General features: G+C 43.2%; 1 protein-coding gene across 6 annotated transcripts in view; it reads left to right on the forward strand.

Moving 5' to 3' along the window:
- The window catches only part of GRID1 (glutamate ionotropic receptor delta type subunit 1), a 721020-nt gene that overhangs the window by 305078 nt on the left and 397004 nt on the right, over nucleotides 1-18938 (forward strand). The window lies entirely within an intron of this gene.

Here is an 18938-nt window from a genome sequence, read left to right on the forward strand (position 1 = left end):
TGCTTGGAGAGCAGAAACTTCTGACCTGAGGTCCAAACTAAAGGAGATGCCGTTCATGTAATAATGAACAATTTTAGCTTGTGGCTTTAAAAAAGTGAGTAGTGGGCACATAGAGGGAGTAATCCAAATCAGAACCCATGAGACTTTAACCTTTTTACCTCTCTGAGGTCCTGACCTGAGTTGCCCCTCTCCTCCATGCTGGAAGAAAAGCTTCCATTAGCACAAAAGGGAGGTTTTCTTTCAGTGTGAATAGTAGATACAGAGTTCCCCCAATCCAGACCAGGAATGCAGTCTGTAAGGCAAATTAGCATCCTCACAGGCTGCTGAAAAGCAGAGCAGGGGAACTGCGTCCCTGTTATGGTTGATGCAACCAATCATTGTGACCGATGGGTGAGAAAGAGGCAGATGATTGACTCCTCCCATATGGTTGCACCATTCACTTTTAGTTGAGGTACCTCACTGTGCCCATGTGTGAAAGGGACCTTACCATATGCAAGTTCAAGCTTAGGAAAGATCTGGGCACAGGGCTGGATGTGTGTGAGATACATGTCAAACAGATGTCAAAGCCAGACAAAGGTAGAATCCCAGAGCTCACTCTGAAAGTTAGGCATGGAAACAAGACAGATGTCCTCATCAGGATCAAAGCACTCATGGCCTGGAAGGTGGAAAGCAAATAGTGAAGTGGGGCTGGGAATAAAAATCACACGCACACTATCATGAACCTGCTCTCATAAGGAGATTTGAGCCCCTTATCTGCAGTTTCTTCTCCATGGTAGATGCGCCCCTTAGAAAGATGGTGTTGGAAGCTGATATCTGACTCACCCATATTAGGTCATATGTTTTGAAAGTATACCCTAGTAGGCATATTTTTGCTTTGGAAGACATAGTCATCAATTATGGGCTTGTGATATTTGCAAATGTGGGGTTTAGGGAATGAGGAAGGTCTCCCTGTAAATGTTTCTGCTACAGTGAGTGACTGGGAGAGAAAAAGATATGGCTGCCAATGAAGAGGTGATGTTTCTTAACAATCAATACTTAACTAGGCATTTTATTAATCTGATTTAGGATGCATAACAACAGCAACAACAACAACAACAACAACAACAACAACAACAACAACAACAACAAATTTATACCCCGCCCATCTGGCTGGGTTTCCCCAGCCACTCTGGGCAGCTTTCAACAAAATATTAAAATATAATCATCTGTTAAAACATTAAAAGCTTCCCTAAACAGATGTCTTCTAAAAGTCTGGTAGTTTGTCTTTAACATCTGGTGGGAGGGCGTTCCACAGGGCAGGTGCCACTACCCTGCCTGGTTTCCTTTAACTTGGCTTTTTGCAGTGAGGGAACCACCAGAAGGCCCTCGGTGCTGGATCTCAGTGTCCAGGCAGAATAATGGGGGTGGAGACGCTCCTTCAGGTATACTGGACCGAGGCCGTTTAGGGCTTTAAAGGTCAGTACCAACACTTTGAATTGTGCTCGGAAACGTAGTGGGAGCCAATGTAGGTCTTTCAAGACCGGTGTTATATGGTCTCGGTGGCCGCCCCCAGTCACCAGTCTAGCTGCCGCATTCTGGATTAGTTGTAGTTTCCGAGTCACCTTCAAAGGTATCCCCACGTAGAGTGCATTGCAGTAGTCCAAGCGGGAGATAACCAGAGCATGCACCACTCTGGCGAGACAGTCCGCGGGTAGATAGGGTCTCAGCCTGCATACCAGATGGAGCTGGTAAACAGCTGCCCTGGACACAGAATTGACCTGCGCCTCCATGGACAGCTTCGAGTCTAAAATGACTCCCAGGCTGCGCACCTGGTCCTTCAGGGGCACAGTTACACCATTCAGGACCAGCATTACAGTATAGGAAGAGGAACTGGGTGTGAAAAGCCCCCTTGGCACCTTCTGCTGTTTCCTGAATGACAACAAGTCTTGCATTACTCATGGCATCTAATTTCTAGAGCACTGATATTTTGGAAACATATCTGAAAAGGGGGTTCTCAGTTTTGGACACTGCAGAAAACCTGGTTGCTGTTGTTGGGGAGTGTGGTGAACAAATCACAACAGAAAGGGGCACAACATATATTCTTAAGGCCACATACATGCTTGCGGTTGGGCTCAAAGAAGTCTGTTTGTAGCAGCGATAGTGGGTACCCTACTGCTGTCCCTGGAAGCCTGTCTGAGACCCTCTGATAAAGATGATCTGTTTTTGTTTTGCACTAACTAAAATAGCTAACGTACACCCTTACTTTATTTTTTAATTTCGTTTGTGGTGTGGTGACCTTGGACAAGCAACTGATAATTGTTTAGGTTTATTTTTATGTATTTATTTCATTTAAAATACTTGTATTCTTATTTAAGTGTGGGCAGGGGGGACATTTCACATACAATTAAAATACAGTACAGTTAAAACTCAACCTTTTAATCATTAAATTCTGCTCAAAATATAAACTGCATTTTTATTTTTAAAAAATCTGCACAAATACTTTGTTTGGAAATAATGAACTGCATGTATTTGTGTTTGCATTTTACCACATTGTGAAGGAACTATTGAATAAGCAGATGATGAGAGTATTTAGAGCTGAGAGAAACATGTTTTATATATAGTAAACACAGATAACGAAGTGCCTAATTTTGCCAACATTATGCAAAGCTTCAGTATAATTAAGAGTGGGGTGGAGGGGCAGAGAACCTTTTAAAACCAAAATGGATCCATTTTTAGGAAATGCAAAGATGCATTTAAATGGCAAGTTTGTGAATTAAAACTAGTTTTGTAGGCATTATGGCCCCATACCAATTTAAAGTGAAGGGAAATATGAAAGCCACCATTTCAATTTAGGCACTGGATCCAGTTTTGCAAAAAATAGACATGAGAATGCCTCACTGAAATAATAGAATATGTTCCAGTTCTGATTCACTTCTGTTCCATTTATTTCAGTGGGGCATATAAATCCAGTCCTTTGAATGCTTTATATTCAGAAGTGAATCCAACTGCATTCCATGGAGTTCTTAGGAAATGAGCATAAGATTGTGGCCCTAGTCCCTACTGATTGCTACAGAAATGTTTGGAGAGCAGATTATTCTTCTATGTAGAATAATCATGCCAAACCACTCTATTGAATTAATCCCCATTTCTATAGGAAAAATCAGTCATTGGTGAAGTAGGAAATGGCTGTGGAAAGAGGCAGACAAGAAGAGAGAAAAAATTAAGGTCGATAGAAAGTATAAAATATGTCTTTATTTTAAAGATGTTTGAGAGGAACAGGGATATCATGATATTTCTCTGTAAGGTTTCTGTTCTGTACCAGCTAACCTGGGAGTATGAGAGTTATATCTGAGTAGATGCATATTATAGGATTGTTCTGTGGATGTTTGAAAAATGTTAGGCAGTTTGAAAGATGATACAGCTCTCTGGGCATCAAGACATCTGTGTGTTGAGTTAATATGTGGTTAGATCAGTTAGATAAATATTGGAAAATTTTATATTTCAAGGAAGCACACCGTCCCATTGGTCATCAAATTGTATTTCTCCATTTTCCTCTGATAAAGTATACTTCAAGCATCATACATGCCAAGCTTTGTTTAGGAGCAATCTGGTTTTATACACACACACACACACACACACACACACACACACACCCCCCTACTTGTGGCATGAAGACATATTACATGGCAAAGCTTGACTTCCATTATGCCATCTTTGGACTGCAACTTGGATCACTTGGTATACTGTTTTCGTACAGTACAATATTCAAGTTGATACACTGATACAGGAATGGACAACCTTAGTATACAGTACAGCATTTCTAAATGCTTTCCTGCAACAGTGCAAATTCAATTCTGATCAAACTTTCCAAAACCCGGGGAAACAAACTTCCGATGAAAACTGATAGGTTTCCACTGTGTGGAATCTTGAGAAAAGGCAATGGAGTTTTAAAAGTGTGTTGCAAATGGGAATGCTGTGGTATTATGTGAAGTTAAAATATGACTGTTTCTCTGGATTTGTAGAGCTTGGTCCCTGTTGCCTAGTAACTACTAAAATCTTGCCATCTGCCAGTAGTTCCTTAATTATTTCTCTAGAATATGAGATATTGGAACTTTGCAGAAGTTCACACAGGAGTTTCAGTGTAGAGCAAAATAGGAAGTATATGATGGAATATGGTAAACTAGGTAGTGGAATACAGAGGTTTGATGCACAATCATATTACGCATATTTACTATATCACCTCAAGATCAGCTATTGATCTCCCATGTCACATTGCAGAAGTAGGTGATATGTCTGTGCTACTAGTACAGGATGTTTTGCTGGGAGCTGGTTTTCTTAATGTCAGCACACCTCAGATATTCATTTGTTTTTCTAACCCTCTCTTCCTTTTAGAAAGCATAGAGCATGTTAGCTACATAGGAGTGCCAGTGGTCTTCTGTCTAGGCACTCAATTAAGTCCACAATAAAGAAAGACAAATCTGTTCCAGCTTTTCTCACTTTTCTAGTTTTCCAAGCATCAGTTTGCCACATGTCCACATAATTTGCAACATAAAAATATTAAAAAATGAAAATTTGTCAACATTTTACTGCACATTTATTCTAATGTACACATTTTTCTTAGCAACTTTGCCTATTAGCTACACGTTTGCAAGCAGTTTCCCTCAGCATAACACATATATCAGGAATGTCCAACAGGCTGATCGCGATCTACCTTAAAAAAGTTCAACAACTTTGGCTCCCCCCCCCCCCGCATGGGTAGATCACAGTATTTTTATACTGTGAGTAGATTGCATTCTACCAGTGTGGTGTAGTGGTTAAGAGCAGTAGACTCGTAATCTGGTGAACCGGGTTCGCATCTCCGCTCCTCCACATGCAGCTGCTGGGTGACCTTGGGCTAGTCACACTTCTCTGAAGTCTCTCAGCCCCACTCACCTCTCAGAATGTTTGTTGTGGGGGAGGAAGGGAAAGGAGAATGTTAGCCACTTTGAGACTCATTCGGGTAGTGATAAAGCGGGATATCAAATCCAAACTACTACTACTACTACTACTACTACTATTCTTCTTCTTCTTCTTCTTCTTCTTCTTCTTCTTCTTCTACTTCTTCTTCTTCTTCTTCTCCTCCTCCTCCTCCTCCTCCTCCTCCTCCTCCTCCTCCTCCTCCTCCTCTTAGGAGTTGGATGCGCCTGACATATATAAACTAATATAAACATTTTTGTGCATACTTTCTGCTAGTACAGTGATACCTCAGAAGTCTAAGGGAATCCATTTCAGAAGTCTGTTCGACTTCCAAAACGTTCGGGAACCAAGGCGCAGCTTCCAATTGGCTGCAGGAAACTCCTGCAGCCAATCAGAAGCCATGGCAGACATTCAGGTTCCAAAGAACATTCGCAAACCAGAACAATCACTTCTGAATTTGCGATGTTTGGGAGCCAAAACGTTCAACTGGCAAGGCGTTCGACTTCTGAGGTACGACTGTATATGCATTCATCGACACCTTTTTTTTTGGTTGGGAAACTGCATCACAAAATTTGTGTGAATTTTGAAGGGCTCCTGTGTTTCAGTTTGCATATTGTTCTGGGATGTGCAAATTAGGTAGGTTCAAGCTAAAAATGCAAAGAAAACTGAATCACTTCCCCATCTCTAGCCTACACTTGGTTAGTTTCAGTGGATTCCCCTAGATCATTAAACTGTAGCCTTCTTTCATTTGCTTCCTTCACACTTATATATAGGTTTTGGGTGGAATACTAATCAGGGCAACAACATGATTTTAAACCTTTATTTCTGACACATTCTCATAGCTTTACCGTAAGCCTTTGCCTCGGTTTTTTGTTTAATGCATTTGTAGCTGTCTGGAAATGGAAAAAGAACCCTTCTCCCCACAGCCCCGTTCCGTGTTGAGTTTTGTTATGCTGTCAGTTTTCTTTTTTAAAAAAATTATTCTGACTTCTAATTGAACAAATTTGATCCGGAAGCCATTGTGCAAATGGTATTATGCATTTCGTTTTTATTCCCAGTTACTTGTAACCGCAACAGCACTCTGTGTAATTAGGTTACTTAATTTAAATGTGGATTTTCTCATTCCTGTTAGTATTTCTATTTAGCAATGCTCACGTAACATTAAAAATGTAATTGAATTAGGTGAAATCTCAGTGAAAATGTTACAGATAAATTGATTCCAGTATGTATCTTTTTTGTGATTGACTGGAAACATACAAGCAAAGACTGAGTTATAAACTCCCTACATATATATGAGAAATTTCCTCCCTCTCGTTGAACAGCACAGTCCTTCAGCTCTGAATATTGCTGAAGGAAATGTGGTATATTTTTTAAAATATTAGACATGAACCGGAGAGACCTGAGTTTGAATGTGTAGTCACAACATGAACTTTGGACACTCACTGTCTTTCAGCCTGTTATCTCAGAACGTTGTTGTGAAGACACTATGTACAATGTCTTGGTTTCTTGAAGGAAGGGCTGAGTAGAAATGTGAGGAAGAAATCACATTTGAGAGTGGGGACTGTAGCTCAGTGGGGGAGTCCATTCTTTGCATGCAAAAGGTCCCAGGTTCAGTCCAGGGAGGACTGACTGAAACCCTGGAGATCTGCTGCCAGTGGTGGTAGGAAGTGTGTATTCAGTTTCTACCTCAGATGCCCCAAAGGACCAGGGCCATGTCCACATGGGGATATCAGGACCAGTGAGCTGTCTACCTGAGGCAGCTCAGCTATGAGCCAAATATGACCAAGTGAGGGAAAATATAGGGAGAGCCACTGCATCAGCAAGGAAGCACATTTCTTTACACCAACAGAGCTTCTGGTTCATGTTTGTTTGCTGTTAGCAATGAAGAGACCCCTTTCTCACTGCACTGCACTGGTTATTGGTTGCTTTCACATTTGCCCAAGATTACATTGGACTAGATGACCCACAGGGCGCCTTCCAACTCTACAATCCTAAGATTCTATGCCATGCAGTTCTCCAGTTTGTATTTCTTTGTTGGCCCACCCACAACTTCACAGGGGATGGGTCCGAGGTAAAACAAGACTACTCTTTTCCCCTGGAAAAGGAGGTCACTACCCTAACTTCATGAGTGGGACAAGAACTGTGTACAGCAGAATTTCCCAAACTTGGGTCTTTGGGCTACCATTCCTATCATCTCTGACCACTGGTCCTGCTAGCTAGGGATGTGTGATGGCCTGGGACTCGGGCTTGGACTTGGAACCAGAGGAGTCTCAATCTGCACCGAATCCTTTGCCTCAGGCATCATCTGAACCAAGTCTGGGGCCTGATCCTGAAGAGTCCCAGTCTGCACAGTTTCCCCTGCAACACTAGCTGGACCAAGTCAAGGGCCTGAGCCTGGCCTGCTTCCAGATATGGGGATTACCTTGTTGCCTTCAGCTGGGCCATCACTTACAGCTGCTCCACTACTGGTTTGGTCAGGGGAGGCTGAGGCGGCCCCTGGGTCTACTAACCCACCAACGTCTCCCGAGCTGCAGAGACTAAGGTCTGAGAGAAGGAGACCTGAGTACTTGCAGGAGGAGTGCTCGCCTCCGGGCGAAACAGGGAGGTGAGTCGCCGGGGGATCAGGACCGTCCATTACCCCAACAAAGATAAAAGGCTATCGGACACCACCCCAGGTTGTGGGAGCAACATCGCTGTATGCTAGATCCTGCCTGAGATGCTGTTCTTATCCTTGTCTTTGCCTGGTTTCCTGCCTCATGTCCTGCCTTGGCTCTGTCGGACTGACTCCTGGCGGAACCTTCGGATTCTGGACCGGTCCTGGACTGCGTTTCTCGGGTTACCCCCAGGCCCAGCACAGGATGATGGGAGTTGTAGTCCGAGTGTGGGAAACCCTGGTGTAGAGTCATTTTGACAGCAATACCGAATCAGTTTTCACATTACAAGAATGGCATTGTTGTTGCTTATGTTTTCCCTTGGCCCTCCGCCCATGTCACTCAAGTACAGTGGTACCTCGGGTTAAGTACTTAATTTGTTCTGGAGGTCCGTACTTAACCTGAAACTGTTCTTAACCTGAAGCACCACTTTAACTAAGGGGGCCTCCTGCTGCCGCCGCGCCACTGGAGCACAATTTCTGTTCTCATCCTGAAGCAAAGTTCTTAACCTGAAGCAATATTTCTGGGTTAGCGGAGTCTGTAACCTGAAGCATATGTAACCTGAAGTGTACGTAACCCGAGGTACCACTGTAATGTTAGAATGAGAGAGGAACAGACAACGCCCCATGCCAGTGTTGTCATTGGGAATGGAACATGCTGGTGTGGGAAGTAACCTACACTATCAGTTGGCTCCTACCTTTTTGATGCTAACATTACTGGAGTGGCATCACTGCTGCTTCCATCGTTAAAGAACTAGCCTCCGGACACATAGATTTGACTGGCTCCTCACTGGATCCCCTAAGCCTATTAATAAAACCCTTTATAAAATTCTGATGCAGAGGGACACATCTCAAAGGCATCATCATCTGTATTAGCATGCACTATAAATACACTTTCAGAGAAGAGGGATATTATCTGGGTTAGTTTAAATTCAGAACTGCAGTGTTATTAGACAGAACAATTTACTTAACACTCAGGAACCAGGAAATGACAATGTTAATTGCCTTCAAATGTAAGATCATAATTCAGTTTATTCTGAAAAATACACGTTGATCTTTTAAAGAGTGTAATGAACTCTGTGGAGATGGATATCCAGCACACTTATTTTGAATATGCGAGAGCTGAAAAATAATAACAGCAGCAAACCAGTGTACAAAAGGTGAAATTATACATCCTCTGCGGTTCATCTGGGGAGGGGTGAGAGGGTGAAAGGTAATGTACAAAATGGCAAATGGCGGGAAAAAACAGCTATAGTAGAATAGTAATCATGTCATTTCATGGAACGATTAAGCAAAAATTGTGTTTGAAAGGGGGCAGAAAAGCAAACTTTGGCCTGGTTATAAGGCAGCGACCATCAGCTCAGTGCCCTTTGTATGTTTGGTCCTTTATTTATTCATTATACCTATAATCTACACAGAGGGCATTTGCTGGGGCCTCCACACCCAAAGAGTCTCTCTGTCTCCAAGTCCAAGCCTCTCCCCATGGAAAAGGGTGCCTCACTGGCTCCAGATAGGAGGAAGAAGAGTCACCATTTCCACCGCAACGCGAACACTTGACACCACACGCACATGCCTGCACATAGTGCGTGTGACGTCGCATGTCCGCGTTGCATCAGTGGGCACCCACAATCCTAAGGGTGAGATGGCACCTGAGGAGGTTGGGAATGGTGGGAGAGAATTACTGGCTTGTGTGTCAAACAAAATATAGGCCCAGGAGCTTCCAGAATCCTTGCAGTAGTGCTGCTGGGGAAACCTTATGTGATTTATATTTAAACCTCAAGCCCCAATGCTGCAGCTGCTTGCCTTCCCACTATCACTTCATTAACTTCTGTTTCTTGATTAAATCAAGCAAACTGAAAGAATCTTACAGGATGCCCAGCACAGTTCCGGATGCCTCTGTGTTAAGTCCCCTGTCAGAGATTTTGGGTAGGGTGGAGTGCATACTAACCTTAATCTATAAAAGATTGCTTATTTTCAAGTGCTGAATGCCAGCTACAGCTAAGTCCTCAGATTGGCCCAGTTTAAAAAATGATTTTAGCTAGGCATTGGTTTATTGTACAGCACAACCAGGATGGCTATCGCAACACCACAGTAATAACAACCATAAAGAGTGCTATAGGGTAACTTGGAGACATAAGCATTTGCCATTAAAACATCACACACACACACACACACACACACACACACACTTGTGTGTTCTTCACTGGCCAGTTTAATAATAATAATAATAATAATAATAATAATAATAATAATGATAAATTTATATGCTGCCTATCTGACTGGGTTGCCCCAGCCACTCTGGGTGGCTCCCAACCAAAAATAGTAAAAACATAATATAGTGGAAGCTCGGGTTGCGGACGTAATCCGTGACAGATGCCCATCCACCACCCGCAGCATTCGTAACCTGCAGTGCCACATCTGCGCATGCATGTGATGCGATTTGGCGCTTCTGCACATGCGCGAGTGGTGAAACCCGGAAGTAACCCTTTCCAGTACTTCCGAGTTTCCCGCCGTCTGTAAGCTGCAAACGCGTAACCCGAAGCATCTGTAACCAGAGGTACCACTGTACAACATCAACCAATAAAAGCTTCCCTGAACAGAGCTGCCTTCAGATGTCTTTTAAAAATCACATAGCTGTTTATCTGTTTGACATCTGCTGGGAGGGTGTTCCACAGGGTGGGCGCAACTACTGAAAAGGCCCTCTGCCTGGTTACATAATAAACAAAGTGATTACATAATGAAAAGATACACTTAATAAAATCAACCAAAATAACATGAAAACCCCATCAGACAGCATTAAAATGTCTGACTCATTTAACATGGTTGGATGAAATGCCATGCAACCATCTCAAATCCGGCTACTCACTAAGCAACAAAAATTGATTGCCAGAGAGAGAGAGAGAGAGAGATTGGGGCGTGGTCAGAAACATTTTAGATAAATCATTTGAATTGACACTTTGGGATAATTAGTCAGCCATAAGTATGTATTCCTTTGATATACGTGGAGGGAAACAATAAATAATGGGACAGATCCTTTACTACCTACTGTATGTACTCGAGTATAAGCTGACCCGAATATAAGCCGAGGCACCTAATTTTAGCACAAAAACTGGGAAAACTTTCTGACTTGAGTATAAGCTGGTTCACCACATCACAAACCTCCTGATGGGCCAGAGTGTGTGTGTGTGCACACATGCGCACACGGCAGAGGGGGCTTCTCTCTCCCCCCAGCCCCTCCTGTCCCCCTGCCTACCTAGGGTGCTGCTGGGAGGCAGAGGCTGGTGGCAGCAGTGGCAGAGGAAGAACAAGCAGTCCAAAAGGGCTGCTTTTGGGCTGCTCGTTCCCCCTCCACCGACAGCAGCAAAGATGGAGGAGGAGGAAGGAGCAGCCCAGAAGGACCCTCACTGGAGTATAAGCCGAGGGGGGCTTTTTCAGCATTAAAAATGTGCTGAAAAAGTCAGCTTATACTCGAGTATATACAGTATATAGCACAGGTGAATCACCCTTCCAAATCCTGGTTTGGCTCCAAACTCCTACTTGTAGGAGCAGAAGGTCCACCTGCTCACAGTGGTGACTCTTGTCTCCCACCCCACATGCCATTCTGAAAGAGTGGAAGGGGCTGGAGTGGGCTGGAGTCAACATCTCCCCCGACACACCCATGAAAATAGTGGCAGGGTGCTGGACTCGAGTTACTTAAATCATGAGAACAAGATTCCACAGCCTGTGACAACCCGAATCATATATGGTGAAAATGGTGACTCCTGTATCAAATCCATATCTCATCTGAACACCTCCTCACTTATTTCTGATAAATCTTGGAGTCTGGTCAGTTTCCAAGTCCCAAAAGTGAATACCATGCTTCAACATTTTGTTTTCATACTGTTTCAGCCAACTGTGCTGACTACCAGACTTTGCCTGCTCCATAAAACATTTCTGGAAGCCCATTATCCTCCATTTGGAGCAACTTGGAATAATGCATAAAGACGGCTAACAAAATACATAAATCAAAAGGCATTAAGCTAACCTGTCCTTATGTGAGCTGCTGGGGTACCAAGTAGCAGACTTAGCAAAGATTTTAAGAACATGCTCTGTAGGTTCTAGTTTTTTAAATCACAATGAGGCTCAGACTTCTACTGCGTATGGTAATTGTTCGAAAACTTTTAGCTGCAAAAATCAAAATTGCTGAGCTGTTGATATTTCCTTTTTTGTTCCTTCTTCCAAAGCCTTAAACTGTCGGGGAGGATCTCAGTATTTTCTGCATGGTAGCAGCTAAATGATGTTTCTATGTGCTCTTTCCAGAGAACCAGACTTCTTGGTAATTGAAGATCTGAATCTGTCCCAAGTTTTGTCCATCACCTGTTCTTTCATAGCACAAAGGACATGTTTCAGCAGTCCTTACCTTTGCTTTGACATAGGTGACATCAAGCCATAGTGCCAAAAGCTTTCGAAAGATGTTTCAACCATGAAAAAGGCAACCATATCAGCAACATGTACACTGACAGACACATTTTTCTAAACAAGACTGAGCTGGAAAGGAAGCATTAATCCTCAACTTTATTATTTCAAGTTTAAATAGGTAGGGAACCAGCAGACAAACTTTTCAAACTCCCCTGATAGGATTACCCTACAGACTTGACTTTCCAGTCATGCTTGTCTCTTGAGTCTGTATATGAGATTCTTATAAGAGAAAATAACATTTTATCAATATTTGTGTTTCTTAGTTTAACCCACATGGCCAATCCTATCAAACACTGGAGTAAAAACTACAAATAGTTTTATAATAATTTGTGCAAATTTAATGTAAATATAAGAAATTGTTTTAAGTGCAAGGGTAGGTCTATACAGCTTATCTATAAGAATTAAATGTTAATTTCTAAAGATCTTCAGTGACCCCAAATATAACACACTCCTGATACTTTGCTCATGCATTTCCTCCTTATTCTTTATTCTTGTTAGTATGAATAAGAAAATCATACTGAAAAGTAAGCTGCGCCTTATCTTAACTGCTGTATTAAGATAAAGTAATTATTGCATTGTTAAATGAAAGTTTTCCCTCCGTTGGGGTTGTTTCCCCCCATTCACTTTAATTGGTGTCTAAATGACACTAATGTCTTTTTAATAGAGCCCTCAAATTAAAACAAAAGAAAAACCACACACAGAGACAACAGGAAAGGAATTGAAACCCCACAACAAAACCCTTATTGTAGGAGAGCACTTGGGGGTATGAATAGTCACTAGTTAGAGGAATAGTTTTAGGTAATTTTGTACCCATTTGGGGAAATGAGACTCCAAATGCCTAGGAGGATTGTGAACTGTACTTGGCTTTTCGGGGGCGTGGCAGTCACATGTTGTAACTTCAAACTCAGGTATGGTTTTATGGTTCATGTCATCTCTACCTTGTTGAAGCTAAGTAGGCTCAGGCCCAGTCATAGACCAGATGGGTGATTAACCACTTGTCAATCCTCTGTGTTATTTCTGAGAACCAGTATGGTGCTACTTGGTGATGGCCAACAGATGGTGTGTATAACAACAACAACAACCTGGGAGACCAGGATTCAGCTCTCCACTCAGCTATGAAACTCACTGGGTGATCTTGATTTAGGCCAAACCCTGACTCTTAATCCTAACTTACCTCTCAGGGGTGTTTTGAGAATAAAAGGAACCTTGACCTTGGAAGTCAAATGGAATCTGTTCCGGAAGTCCGTTCAACTTCCAAAACATCCAAAAACCAAAATGCAGCTTCTGATTGGCTGCAGGAAGCTCCTGCAGCCAATCAGAAGCCGCAGAAGCCCCGTCAGACATTCAGCTTCCAAAAATAGTTTGCAAACTGGAACACTCACTTCCGGGTTTGCAGCGTTTGGGAGCCAAAATGTTTGAGAACTAGGCCGTTAGAAAACCAAGGTACGACTGTAAACAAAATGAAAGTACAGGCCTCCCCTAGCCATCGCAAAGCATTCTGGAGGCATAACAATGCCCTTTTGCAAATCTTAAGATTTATGATAAACAAGACCCCATGATTTCAGGTGTGTGATCAGAAAAGGATCAAAATAAAAGCTGTCCTTTCATTCCCTGTTACACAGATTAAACACACATAAATTTAATACATTTACTTAGCCTATGCAGTTGTAATAAAAACGTAATAGGTGAAATACAGAGAGCCGCTGTTTTATGTCCTCACTTATACTGCATAGCATTTCATACCGGGGTTGTCCCATTGAAGTCAACGGCCCATAACTTTTGCTGTTCTAAATCAGTGTCACTCCATTGACTTCACGCTCATGTTGATTTACACTTGTTGGGAATCTGGCTGGGCAGCTACTTGGTGTGAATAGACTATCACAGTCTGCTTCATTTGCAAACTTTTAATATGGTATACACAAACACATTCAAGCAGCTTTTGCTTGGCTTTTTTTTTTTAGAAGAAGTAGCTATGTCATTTGCCATAATATGTAGAAGGAAAACTCAAAGCTGGTTTAATATATTAAACAAGGGAATTGACATATCCATGGTGAATTTCCCGTCTCTTGGTCATATCTTCTAACAGTGTTCTTCAACTTGAGTCCCCAGATCTTGTTGGACTACAAGTCCCATCAGCCTTAGCTGGCATAGCCAATGGTCAGGGGTGGTGGGACTTGAAGTCTAATAGCATTTGGGTACCCAAGGCTGAAGAAGACTCTAGAGACCAGCAGAACAGTCTAAGTCAGGGCCACTGTATAGTCAATATGAGTTGTTGTTGTTTAGTCGTGTCCGACTCTTCGTGACCCCATGGACCAGAGCACGCCAGGCACTCCTGTCTTCCACTGCCTCTCGCAGTTTGGTGTCTTCTCTTCTCATGAGGTGGCCAAAGTATTGGAGCCTCAGCTTCACGATCTGTCCTTCCAGTGAGCACTCAGGGCTGAATTCCTTCAAAGAAGGTGTTCCACCACTGAGCTACGACATTTCTTCAAAAAAGGGGACCGCTTTTCCAGTCCAGGAGTCTCTCTCATTAATGTAGGACCCCATGGCCTTGTTGAGTGTTTCCTGCCATATTAAAGTCTCTCTTCCCTGGAACTCACTGTTGTTAGTCAGTGCTCCCTTTTTACTCTCCTATGATTCAAAACTGCACTTTAGAACGCCTTAGAGCTTTATGTATTTGTTTAAAAGGAACTTTCTGAAAATAAGTTATTCTGCAAGTGACAGTCTTCTGCATGGACGATGCCTCTCCTTTTATCAAACTGCTTCCTGATTTGAATGCTGCAATATTCAAGCCCACTGGAAACGCAGTCTGCGTGACTGAGTTTCAGTGGGGAGTATTCTAATATGAACAGCATTATTGCAGCATTAGTTTTAAATTGAAGCACTACATTACTTCTCCATACAACGTGAGTAAATGAATTAAGTCTAATTGCCGGGAAAATATACTAAAATGAGCAGTTGCCTGAATTCAGGCTGTATTGTTTTTATGTTTGTTACTCTCCATTTAACATGGAAATAGAACCCAGGGCAGAGTTATGCAAATAAGAACACAAGAAGAGTCTGCTGAATCAGACCAATGGACCATCTAGTCCAGCGTCCTGATCTCACAGTGGCCGTCCTGGTACCTATGGACATGCGTGCAACAGTACTCTGCCCATCTGGGAATCTCCGCAACTGGTGTTCAGAGCAGTGGGTTCCCAGCGCCTGGGGCCATGCGAAGTGTGGGTGACAAGGGAGGGAAACAGATGGAATACACAGGCACATTCAATTGCCTAATGGCGTCTGTGTCACCCAGGAGATTGGAGCCACATAGGTGAGAAAAGAAGAGTCGTTCTGTTGTCTGGAGAGGTCACTTCCTGGTTAGCATGGAGAAGCCATTTCCAACAGAACCCAGCGACAGAAGCACACAGCTGTATTGAGGCAGCACTGGATGTTGGAATTTTGCACCCCAAACAATTTTGCACCCAGGGCAACGGCCCTTGTGGCCCTCTCCACACAATGCCACTGGTTCAGAGGAGGGAGGCCTGACTCTTTTCTCAATGCTTTTCACTGAGTTCTGTGAGACATTGTAAACTCCAGCCTAGGACACTATTGGGAGGGACCAAAACTTGCCTTTTAAGTCACAGGAGCAGACTTAGCTGCTCCCAAGTGATGTCCCCAAGTGTACACTTTACTTTCTCCCTCTAAAATGGTTGGGTGCCATCACCGATGGAGGAAATAATAGCAATAAATCACTGCACATCGGGATAATGCTGCAGTCATGTGAACTGGACAGAGATGCTCTGTACCCCCCAGGAGGAGTCCCTGCATTGTACAGGCCCATGCACCACATGTGTCCCATTCCTCATCATGATAGGCATTTCACCCCTGGTCCATTTTTGCCAATGTGCTTTGTGTGCATCTGAATTTCTGAGGTATGGTGACTTACATGTGTGAGTGCACTGTGGCACATACAGCACCACAGGCAGAACTTTTCTGTCTTCTGACATCACCATTAATGGGATCGGCTCACATCTTCAACCTTCAGTCATCAAGTGTAGCAAAATCGAGAGAAGTATATGTAGGAATGAACATGCTTTAAAAGGGCTACCTCCTAACTGTTTAACCGGAACTATTTTTTTCTGCTGAGATTAGGAGGAGAGCGCAAGGGATGTACGTTGTTCTTAATGCAACTAACCTCCAGCATTTACTGTTTCCCCCCTCTCTGGAAGAGAAATTTGATGCCTTTATTTATGTACCATAGCAATAATACAGCTGTGAGCTGGATGTTCTACTGCAGCTGCAGAGTGGTAGTCAGACATGGAACTATTGGGGTTGTAGTTCCACCCAGATTTGCTTGATGTGGTTTCTGAAGTCATGAAGAGAAGCCTCTTCTTCAGCCGCTCAGCATAAAAATGAGATATGTGCTTATAGATCTGGAAAACAAAAAAAGAGTGAGATACAGACTGTGTTGACTGGGGTAGGAAACTAAAGATAGAGAGACACCTTTTAATTATTTAATTCCGGAGTACATTCCAACGAAATGTGGTGAGCCTCTAGAGGGTAAACTCATTGCAAATCAATAGGACTCCTGCTGATCTAAGTGCTGTAGGCATTTTGGCCCACAGATTGTAAAGATGACCTCAGTCATTATGGAGTTGAACAAACCCCAGTCTATTTTTCAAATTACTACATTGTAACAACAACAGGGTCCTGTAGATAAGAGGCATGATTATACTTGCCTTTAATCTTCTCTTGTTCTACAAATGCGTGGCTTTTTAATACTGAGAATCAGTGTCTTCTTCATATATATTTCAGGTAACGGAAAAGTTGTGGGGTTTCCTGCAGAGATGTTAATTCCAAATCCTGACAAGTTGCTTAAATCTAGTGCAATGTGAAAAGCAGTGTGAGACTAATCTAACCACAGTATAGGATGCCCTCCCCCAACATATGTTTTAAAATCAGGGTGGAGTTTAGCCATACCTACCTTTCCTCTGTTCTTTCTGGACAATTTAAAGTTTTTTGTCTGAGCACCCCTTTTTTGTTCTGGAACTTACTCTTTGAAGCTCAATCAGAGCAAAAGTCAATCCATGGAAAACTTGAACTGACATTTGCTCTGATTCAGCTTTAAAGAGCAGGTTTTTGTGGGGAAAGCTCAGGCAGGGGATGGGACCCACTTGTACACAGAGCATTAAAGGGCAGACTTCTGACTGGAAAAAGCAGGGCAAAATATGTGCGGATAAATCCCAGATTAGTATGATTTTCAATAGATTAACAAGGGTTTCTGGCTCCCTAAAGGTAAAGGAAAAGGACCCCTGACAGTTAAGTCCAGTCTCAGACGACTCTGGGGTTGCGGTGCTCATCTCGCTTTACAAGTCGAGGGAGCCGGCATTTGTCCGCAGACAGTTTTTCTGGGTCATGTGGCCACTATGACTAAGCCACTTCTGGCGAACCAGAGCAGCGCACGGAAACACCGTTTACCTTCCCGCCGGAGCAGTACCTATTTATCTACTTGCACTTTTTGGCGTGCTTTCGAACTGCTAGGTTGGCAGGAGCTGGGACTGAGCAACAGGAGCTCACCCCGTCGCGGGGGATTCAAACCACCGACCTTCTAATCGGCAAGCCCTAGGCTCCATGGTTTAGACCACAGCGCCACCCGTGTCCCCTCCCTCTGCATCTGGCTCCCTACTGTTTAATAAAAGCTACAGCTAAATTGGGCAATAACTCAGAGATACATTTGTACATTTATATGCAGGTCATTCCAGTGTATATTCTGCTCTTGGGGGACAGTTTGGTAACTGGCTTTGCCCCCTCCACCCATGCCCTCATTTGTATCTGGTCCCAGCAGCTCTGCCACTATTTCACAACTGTCTTTGGTTGGTGGATCTCAAGTGTCTAGTTAATGAATCACCTGCCCCTGCAAGTTGATTCTGAAAGGCTGACATCTGACCATCAGTGGTGTGCTGGTAAATTCTGAAGTGCAGGAGTTCACCATGACAGCACCTCTAGCCATGCCACGAAGGGGAGTCCAGAATGCAAGGAGATACGTTGATCTATCCATCTTTCCCCCGCCCCCATCTCTCTTGTTCTCTCACTCTCATTCTCCACAGCAATACATAGTGTAATGCCCAGTTTATCAGGATCAGCTGGCAGGAATGGAATATGAGTTCCTCTGTGCTAATCTGTCACAAACAACGGTAAAACTTGAAAGTCCTGTTATCACCTAACTCACTTGTCAGAGCAAGGAGAATCCATCAGTTACCCTCTGGCAGAGAATGTCATTGCTCCTGCTCTTAAAAAAGTCCTGGATTTCTCTCCCCCCTCCCTTGTTTAAATCACTCTTGAGCATAATCTATGCTGTGCATGTGATATGTATAAATTCTTCTTCTGTGACCTATGGGGAGCATTAAACAACATAGTCCCAGAGCAAGAAAGACACACACACTCTATACAGAGACACTCTCTGTTCCATTTGCCCAGGACTTACATTGAAGGATCTATAGCATGATGATTAAACATGCCTTGCCTCTTTCATTATCCCAGGCAGTATAAATGTTCAAAATAAGGATAAAAAAAGAAGAGTCACGCAATAGCTATAAGCACAGTGTGTATAGAGGTTTCCTCAGAAACTGCACATCTTTGGGCAGTGCCCAAGCTAGCCCCCTGTTGCTTTAATTTGAATTGTGACTAGGGCAACAGCAGTGGTGTAGAATGTGGGGGCACAGGGGTGGTTGCCCCAGGCACAAAATTGTTAGGGGGAGCAAAATTTCAACACCCAGTGCTGCCTCAATACAGCTGTGTGCTTCTATCACTGGGCTCCATTGAAAATGGTTTTTCCATGCAAACCAGGAATTAATCTCTCCAGACAATGGAATGACTGTTATTTTCTTATCTCTGCAGCTGCGATCTCCTGGGTGAC

This window comes from Podarcis cretensis (assembly GCF_951804945.1).
Source record: "Podarcis cretensis genome assembly, chromosome: 5".
Classification (NCBI taxonomy): domain Eukaryota; kingdom Metazoa; phylum Chordata; class Lepidosauria; order Squamata; family Lacertidae; genus Podarcis; species Podarcis cretensis.